At 40.4% G+C, this 10,060-nt stretch overlaps 1 protein-coding gene across 2 annotated transcripts in view; it reads left to right on the top strand.

Moving 5' to 3' along the window:
* SEMA5A (sema domain, seven thrombospondin repeats (type 1 and type 1-like), transmembrane domain (TM) and short cytoplasmic domain, (semaphorin) 5A) overlaps window positions 1-10,060 on the top strand; it is a 312,698-nt gene that overhangs the window by 241,864 nt on the left and 60,774 nt on the right. The gene's annotated exons all lie outside the window — the stretch shown is intronic.

Genomic DNA, 10,060 nt, shown 5'->3' with positions numbered 1-10,060 from the left:
ATATAAACTGATTAAATATATAATTTTTTACTTGAAGAATTAAACTTGAGTTGAGAGAAAGGAGAGGAAAATTTACTCAATTAAGATTTTGTTGTTGTTGTTTAACTAGAAATATGTGTGAGGCTAAAATATTGGGAGTTGTCTACAATTAGTAAAAGTCCCTTAGCATGATCCTGAGTTAAAATCAGCAGAAAATGAGGTTTTATAGGCCTCCACTTTTATGTATTTGTGCCAGTGGAAAAAAAGTTCTAATACATTGTCTAAATACATACATTTATAAGATTTTGAAATAATAAAAAATTCTCACTCTTAGTGTTAAAAGTGATTTCTAAGATTAATTATCAGGATAGGAGCTTGATTAGGAACTCACTGATATGATCAATTAATAAATTTTTATAATCTGACCTTGACCATAGGTAAAAAGCACTAGTTCAAAGTGAAAAACAGCCTCAACCACAGAGGCCTTGACTAGTCCTTGGTAAATTGGGTCTTTAAAGGCAATCTTTATAATGAGCTGCTCTTCTTTACATTAAAGTACAGTTTTTTCGCTCAATTAGAAATTGTATTGATTTTTCAGTGTTGGTGTTGTGTGTTTTTTAATATTTGTGGGAAGCCTTAATTTCCCTCTGCATAGATTGGATATAAGACAGCTGTCTTAGTCTTCATTGATTCATTGGCCTATGATGATTCACCAGACAGCTCATCTTCAGGACTTAACCTGAACCTTTGGGTTTTCAGGTTTTGGGGCCTCCCTTGCCTTAAGCACAGAGCATGCCAGGAGCACCAGATGCAGGAAGAGTGCCAGCTCATCTAGCCCTGCCTGGGCTTTGACCTCTCACCCAGCTTTGTTAACGAGGCCTTTGACATTTCTAGGGGTCTGTGATCCAATCTTTTCTCCATGTTTGAGTTTGGTTCTGCATCCTCTGACACATACCCTGAATGCATAACTTGATTTTATATGATTTTGAACTTTAGGTAAGTGAATTTATGTATATTCTCCTGAGACTTGCTTTTTAAAAATTGTGTTCAATATTTTTTGTAATGAGTGACTCCTCCATGTTCATGCATGCAACTATAGTTCCTTCATCTTCACTGCTGTCCAGTTTTCCCTTGTTTGCCTGAACTTAAGGTAATCTTGTTTGGCATTTGGGGATTTTCCAGTACTTTGTTGTTCTAAGTATTGTCGCTAAGGTGTGTCCTTGTCATATCTCCTGCAGCCCGTGTGTAGGACTTTGTTCAGGGCAGGGCTTCCCGATCATGGCAACCATAGAGAATGACATTCTGTATATGGCACATTGGAGAAATCAAAGTCACTTTCTGCCATGAGGGACCAACCCAGCAGGACAAAACTACCTGCTCAGCACCATAGTTGCAAGGGATCAGTGTCACGGTGTATTTGTAACCCATTCATAGGTTGGGAAGCTGAAGTTGCTAATTCCCAGAGTACTAGAATCTTTACCTCTGCTACCTTATTGCAAATTGCTGACCAAAGTGTTTTGCGGAGTCCAACACGTTCTTATCCTTGTAGCATTGCACAAACACACATAAACTGGACTGTTTCACAACTGGCTCCAACCCAGTGCACCCACCACCTTTCCAAGGAACATTAATCCTACATGTCCATGCATCACGGTCCCTAATCATCCCTGGTTTGGTCAGGCCACCCTCCCTCCCTCACATGCCCTCATTTCCTTCTCTGCCTGGCAAATGCCGATTCAGTTGGTCCAGTTGAAAAGTATAGGCCTATTCATCCCCATCATTTCCACAAAGACTGATTAAGCATTTCTTCCTCTAGATCCCTGAGGCACAGGGATTTGGGACCACTGACCTGAGCTAGAAGAGTCAAAAACACCCCCCGCCCCCCAGAGAAGTGTGGGAGCTGGCTCTTAGAGATAGGGCGATGGTTGCCTGGTGGAGAAGGTATGGATGGATGTTCCCAGGAGAAGGTGCAAATTAGACAAAATCTGCAGATATAGAAAACCAGGGATGTTCTGAAAGGTGACAAATGTAAATTAGCTGGGGTTGTGGGTAGAGTGACAAGAGATGAAGATGAAAGGTATGGATAGGTCAAATTGAAATTTTTACCCTAACAAGTGAATTCAGGATTTCAGGTGCTTGGACAGATTTGAGCCAAAGAGGAGACATAGCTCAGTCCTGGATATGCATGTGTAGGTCTGATAGCTGCTTGGAAATCCATTGAAAGTAAAGGGAGAGTCTAGGTCTGGAATAGAGACCTCAGATGAGTTTGAAGCCATAGGAATGAATAAGATCCTGACTGAAGAAAGAGTGAAAACTCCAGCTACCAAATAGCTTGGTACATGAGACAAGCTATAGTTCATAATTAGTATACATATGAACTACTAGTTCACAATTAGTATAATGTAGCAATTCAGAAAAATGACAAAATAATTTTCTTATTCCATCGGGTAAAAAGCTCTCTTTTTCTTTTAAATTAATTTTGCAAAAATATAAAAGTGCTTAGCATAGATTTTTCTCAACCATCTCAATCCACACCTAATGGGATCAGACGCAGGATAAATTTCACCACTGGGGGTGAGAGGGTAATTTAGACTCTGTATTCCTGTCTGGTGACTGTCAGGGAAGGGCTGCCAACTTTGCCAACTGGGTGGCTGTTTTGTAATTTAGACACAATAAATCTAAGCCAAGCAATTTCCTTCTAGAAACTTGAATTGCCTCCTTAGCAGAATGATGAGAGTTAGATTTAAGCTGTGGGGTTAGATGAGAGCTTTAGAAAAGATACCCAGAGGACTCTATTAATTGCACTCTTGTTTTAAAGGTAATATAGTTTTTCTTCTCAGGAAACTTTGGTGGTAAATTTCCTATAAGCACCAGCTTATGAGTTAGAGGACTGAATGGCGCTTTTGAGGTTTTGTTCTGCAGGCAGTAGAGGCAGTATTCATAGAGCGATCATCTCTCCTATTTCATGTGTGCAGGGCTGACAGGGGCAGGGAGATTGCTCATGTTGTACAAGATGTTTGTAGGGCTTATAATCTATCTATAAGCTAAAATTAGCAAGAAAACAGTAAAACACATTTTTACATAGCGGACCCTGTGTGTCAGGCACCATCCAAGCCCACTGCATGAATAAACTCCCTGTGTGGTCCTGGGCCTGTGAGCTGGGCCTCAGGATGAAGAAGGCACAGAGATGTGTCACCTGGATCTGGGAGTCTAACCTGGGCCATCGGGCTCCAGGGTCCACACACTGAACCATGTGCTCACTGGAGCACCTACTGTGTGCCAGGAACCCTTCTAGACTCCAGTGGGACCACAATGAACAGGACAGACTTTGGCCCCCAGAGCCTGACTCCTTGAAGCTTATATGCCACGGGTCAGGATGTGAGAAAATGGCTCAAAATAATACTTGAAGTAAAAGAATGTTGCATGTAATTTATGACTAGGATATTTAAACTGGCTAACATATGCTTTTGGGGAAGAAAGAAGCCATTGGTTGCATCTGATAAACAGAGTTAATTAAAATCATCTTTTCAGGCATACACTAGCCAAGAAGACCTGCTTTTTCTTTCACTATATAAATGTAATGCTGAGCTCCCAGTGCCAAGACCAATTTAATTCACTTGCTCAATTACAAGTTAAAAGAAAGAACTTTCATAACATATTCGCTCTCTGCTGCTTTGGGGTAATGACTGGCTGAATTGATGAACTTTATATAATGATCTGTTGCTATGGCAACATGCTGCCCAGCGAGTGGAAGAGGGCATTTCATCATTACCTTATGGATAATGGTTGGAACAGCAAAGGATGCAAATACAAAAGGTTTCCTTTTACACGGCAGTATGCTGGGTCAATGAGACAAGCACTAAAAACGGCTCTCAGATACAGTGTCTGGGATCAGAGTCCGATGACAAGTGGAAGTAAAGGAATGTCGCTTCCCAGGCTGGTGGCCTTGGTGCCTGCAGGGATTCTCCAGCCTGCCACAGATCACGGTGTCAGAATTGCCACTTGTCCCTTCAGTCTTAATTTTGGTACTGCATTCAGCACGGGGAAAGCAGAATAATAAACATTCCTTTCAAACATGACAAAACTTAGAGAAACAGTAAGAGGGAAATGGAGTGAAGATTAAAGATTTCACTGTTCAATGCTTTGCAATAACCACGACATCTTTATATCATGTTCTCCTGAACTAGCTCTCTGTTTCTTGGTATGACTTTTTCCTTTTCTTATAAAACAACAACAAAAATTCTATATATCAAGTATGTTGCCACTCCACCTTCTAAGATTTTTATTGCCCTTAGAGAAAATATATATATTTATTATGAGTTTTGGAACTGCTTCAGGCTGCTGTTCTTCAGTTAATTTTTTGGCATCTTTTTCATTGTACAGGGTCACTATACACATAAGGAATAATGACTTTCACTTTATTGTTTCATTTTTTTAAACTTCAGTGAATGAAGGAAGGCTGTCTTATCATCTACAAGTATGAAAAATAAAAACTATCTAATTCACAGCAATAGTAAACATTTTATTGAGTTGACCACATTTCTTTTTTTTCTTTTTTATCTCTCCCTCTCTCCTTCCTTCCTGCCCTCCTCCTTTCCTACAAAAGGATTTTGTTCATAAAATTTTGAATTTTGGTGAGACTGAAATTCTACAAATCCTCCAAAAAGAAACACATTATGATCAGCGACCTTTTCCTCAGATACTTGAAAGTTCATTCTTGAGTGTTCATTAGTTCTCTTTAATTTCCCCTAAAGATCACCAGAGTCATTAGCCAAAAGGTCGTGAGCAATAGCGTCAGCTTTATGAGTTATTGGATAATGTTTATCAAAATGCATCAGTTCTTCACAATGTTACATGTCCCACATCATCTCCTGTTCTTTTCTACCCTATAACCATATGTATAGCTTATAGGCATCAAATAAAAGAAACGTTAATATTTGAAAATATTCATCAGTAATGTAAATTTTAGGTTGTGATCACAATAGGTAAAAAAAATTGAGTCTGACATTATTATAATACTCTTGTATTAGAATTGAGTCATAATAGCTTAGAGAAAAAGGGAAAATAATTTACAGTCTATTTTTGAAATTGCTTTGAGCAAATATCTGGATGACAAAATCTATTTTTATATTTCCTACTCTTGACTTGGAGTCTCTGTGCTAGTTTGCTGGAGCTGCCATAACAAAGATAACAAAGTACCACTTACAGGGCGGATTAAACAACAGAAATTTATTTCTCACAGTCTAGAGGCTGGAGTTCCAAGGTCAATGTGTCCTCCATGTGGGTGCACACGTCTGTATCCTAAGTTCCTCTTCTTATAAAGACACCAGTTACATTGGATTAGGGACCACCCATATGACCTTATTTTATTTTCATTACTATGTTAAAGGCCTTGTTGCAAAGTATAGTCACAGTCTGAGGTACTAGGAATTAGGACTTCAACATATGAATTTTGTGTCCATAACAGTTTCTATTTGATTATAAGGCATATTTTCATACGAAATGATATAGACTGTTATACTTGACCATCTCTATCAAAATGCAAAATAAAACCTTGTTAAAATTACTAAATTCATGTTAGTTGGCAAACTGAACATGACAGTTTTCCACAAAGTCAAAAATATGGTTAATTTTCTCTTTTTTTCTATATATGGTTACTTTTCAACAACTAATAATTGAATTATGTGCATTAGAGCTTACAGTAGACAGAGCTTGTATTACATACAGCAATTAGCAGTTTAAGGTTCTTACTTTAATTGTAAATGTCTTCATTTAAACAAATCTTTGCCACCTTAAATCCTCCCTCTTTTTTTTTTTTAAATAGAATTGAAATAGATTTTTAAATCGGATTATTTCTTTTTTGCTTCCTGAGCTTATGGAAATGAGAGCCTCAAGCCTGATAGAGAAGTCAGATCTGTCCTGGGCTTGGCCCCACTTATACATTAATTATCTGTGTTTTGAATTCCATAAGATAAGCACATGTTTATAAATCATGGTTTAATCTTTGCCTTGAATAACAACTGCCATTGAGTACACTGTTTTATCAGTCCACCTGATCTTTTAGGAAGTCATCAGCTGCTATACCATTACTGACTCACCTTTATGGGAGTTGAATATTATCTTTACATGCTTTCAAAACAAAAATGCCTCTGAAGGTACAGAAACCAGTCCTTGATTGATATGAAGAGGACCTAAATGCTGGCCCAATAATCTGATCTTTCTAATTCAACCTTTCTGGGCTTTGCTTTTCTCACCTGCCAAATTCAAAATATTTTTGTGGGTCCCTTCCAACTTTAATGTCCTGTGACCATTTGAAATTGTAATTTAGAAAACAAAATGATGGTACATGATTTGCATTGGAGGTGGCCCTACCAATGAGATCACTCATTGTCCCAAGTGAATGATTCAGAAAAGGGACTGAATTCAGAAAATGAAGGTGGTCTATATTTTTTGATGTGTACATCAAGATAGCCACCTGTGCTTTTCTATGCATGTTAGCTTTATTTTGAAACAATTGGTTAGTTTTTATTCCTGTTTTCATTAGCTTTAACGTGTTGATCATTCCAGCTGTGTTTGATGAGAGATCCCATCACCTACACCTTTCTATGTGAAGGTAGTTCAGGGTCATTTGTTTTCTCAGCTTTTGACCAGTTTTCAAAATCCTGTTGTAGCTCTGTTTCTTTCCCAGAAAATGTTTATAGTGTTCAGTTTGAGAGATAAACTATAAATATGAGACTCTCAGATTTGTGTCCATACCATTTTTAGTAGTTGACATCTCCCCTTCCTTTCCCTCCCCTCCCCTCCCCTCCCCTCCTCTCCCCCATGGAGATTAAGGTCAATGTAGAAGTCACAATACAAGTGAATTAGCAATTAAACTGTGATACCTGTTATAAAGCAAAACAACAACAAATGAAGTGCTCTGAAGGTCCCATTGTTGTGCAAATCATTGGTCTCTTTCATGATCTGACCCTGCCCTTCTGCCAAGAAAGAAACAATGACTCTGTCACATCCTTGTCCAGAGCAAGTGCACTTCAGCCTTGTGTTGAACAAGGAGGGGAGGACATTGGACTGGAGCCTGATGGAGCATAGAAGGTTTGATGGACTGCCTACCCGTCAAGGTGCTGGCTGGTGGGGATTCTAAGTATCCTCTCCAGAGTCCCTGATTACATTTCTACTTTAGTATAGTGGTGTCATTAGTGTTGTGGGGTTTAGAAATGTCACTCCTTAAACCAGTGGTTCTCAACCTTCCTAATGCCGGGACCCTTTAATACAGTTCCTCATGTTGTGGTGACCCCCAACCATAAAATTATTTTCGTTGCTACTTTATAACTGTAATTTTGCTACTGTTATGAATCGTAATGTAAATATCTGATATGCAGGATGTATTTTCATTGTTACAAATTGAACATATTTAAAGCATAGTGATTAATCACAAAAACAATATGTAATTATATATGTGTTTTCCATGGTCTTAGGCGACCCCTGTGAAAGGGTCGTTCGACCCCCAAAGGGGTCGCGATCCACAGGTTGAGAACCTCTGCCTTAAACCCACTCTTCTCTGAAATGGAGAATTACTCAGGCTTTCTTTTTCTTTATTTGATTTAATTTATTCAAGGAGAATTATATTCCTTGGAATACTTTGAAATTCCTCGGTTATTTTGTGTTTCAAATTTGCCCATTTGTATATGTAATAAATGTCTCAAATCAACACAGTGCCCACCTTAAACACATTGTACACAATGTCATATGTTGATTATATCTCAATTTTAAATAATTTCTATATAATCACGATTAATCATTCTTTAAGGAAGTTGAGCACCTATTATGTGCCAGACACCAGACCAGGCCCCTGAGATGGAAAGAACAAGATCCCATCCCTGCCCATGGGAGATGTCCCTTGTAGAAAGACGAGTCAGTGGTGGGAGAATGCCCTGACTTGGGTGTTATGGGAACCACAGGAGGAAACTTGTGCCTGGGAGTGTGCGGAGGGGCCAGAGAAGACTGTCAGCCATCTGAACTAGGACACAAGGACAGCAGGCTTCAGAGCAGGATGGCTGGGAGGCCACTTCAGGCAAAGGACCTGCCTTTGCAGGGACCAGGGCAATTGCAGGCTCTTTGTACTGCAAGCGCCCCCTGGTGACCAGCACAGAGAGGTGAGGGGGAGGGGAGCAGAAGGTTAAGAGACACACAGGCGAAGCAAGGCCCATGGATGACTCAGATGGTGCCTGCACCTCATGCAGAAGGTCTGAGGCAGGAGACAGCGTGGTCGTGTGTGCCCTGATGGTCACTTCAGACTCGGTAAGGGGAGTAGAGTGAATATTCTGGAGACATCCAGGTGAGAAAGGTGTTCTATGCTAAGGTGACAGTGTTCTTGCCATGGAGCGAGAACGAAGTGCAGAAGGAAGAAGGAAAGGCTTCAAGGAACCAGAAGAGCTTCATAAGTGCTGTGGGAAGGGAGTTCCACAGGTGCTGACCCTGGTGCCACGGGAGGGAGGGGCTTCAGGAGGCTCCTCACGGGATCAGATGCTTCAGGAGGAGGAGGAGACCCAGCAGAGGCAGAGGAGGTGGGCCACCTCTTAATTCCACACCGAGCACCACTCTCTGAGGTGCTTCTAAGCCCCACGATGTTGTCACTTCCAGGTCAGCCGGAAAACCAGATCCCGATGTGCAGAAAATATGCTGGAAAGTTTTGATCTGTGATGGTTATTTCTTTGAAGTCATTTTATTAAAGATCTCTTTGAAAATTTTTACGTGCAGTTGCTTAAGAGTTTGAAATGCATGTCAGTGTATTGACATTTGAACAATTATTTAGGCAGGTTTCTCAGAGTAATAATCTACCAAAAATACATGTTAAGCAGTAAGGGGTCTTTGCTCAGCTGTTGCATAGGATTTAGTTCTATAAGCTGTGTTTCCCGTGAAAATAGTATAGTAACAGACAGAAGATGAGGGTTCTCCAGGTGAACTCCCCTCTCCTTTGTCCCCTCCCCACCCCACTCCTCCATCGCTATAAAATGCTCTGTTTTGCCCCAGGAGTCTCTTCTTTGAGCTCTCATAGGAGCCTTGCCATCACCGCCACCTAGTGAGAGCCTTGGCATCCACTGGCTCAGTCAGTGTTTCCTGATGTCCCTGTCGCTGCTCCACAGGAGGCTGTCACCTCCCTTTGCTGGTGAGGACCGCCTCTCAGGGTGCTGTGGCTGAAACATCGCTGCTCACTCACCTTTCTGAAACTCCCACCTTGTCCTGGTCACTGCCTTGATGCCTTGTGTTTATTCATGCTTTGCACTCTGCCGGGCAGGAAGACCTTGAGTCAATGAAGGCGAATTCCCCACCAGCTGGGAACTGTGATTTCCAAGTCAAAATTAAGTTGACTTGCACAGTAAAGTCATACAAATTTTCTTCAACACTTAAATCTATGTATCGTGTATTTATTAAAACGTCTGCCTGCCTGTTCTGCAGACTGCCCCCTCCCTCCATCCCCCCGCCCCCCTCTCTTTCTCTCCTGCTCAGAAACACATACTCCCTGCCGCCCCCACAAAGACAGATACCATGTTTTTAATCATCCCAGCATAGCACAGAATTATGCTTTTATGCTTGAACTTTCTCAAACACATTTAACCAGCTAGCTTAAAATAAAATTAAGTAATAGTTTACTAATGGTACATGTATTATTTTGTAGTCAGTTCATAATACATGTTCGAAGGAGATGTTTCAGATAGCCATTTTTAAATAAATTCAGGACAACATATGTCTGCATAAGTATTTTTTTCCTTTAAATGTAAACATCTTTTCTCTGTAAAAGTAAACATCTCTAAGGACTTCCACGAAAACAAAAAACTGGAAGTATTTTCTGTCCAGAGCCTTCCAAGATTAAAGATTGACAGGAGGCCTTGGAGCCAAAGGGTTATGACTTACTTTTGGTTTTAGGTCACTTCTTAGCCTCCTTTTCTGTGTGCAGAAGAAGGGTGTTGGAAACCTTGGACCCTGGTGGGTTTTATTCAGTCAGTGCCGTCAGGATGACTTGAGGAATTGATGACATGTTGGGGAGGTGCTTCTAGAGGGTTGGGTTCACGCACTGGGTTTG

The sequence above is a fragment of the Myotis brandtii genome, unplaced genomic scaffold, assembly GCF_000412655.1.
Source record: "Myotis brandtii unplaced genomic scaffold, ASM41265v1 scaffold328, whole genome shotgun sequence".
Taxonomy (NCBI): Eukaryota; Metazoa; Chordata; class Mammalia; order Chiroptera; family Vespertilionidae; genus Myotis; species Myotis brandtii.
The sequence above is the reverse complement of the archived record's forward strand: the minus strand, read 5'-3'. Positions and strand labels throughout refer to the sequence as shown.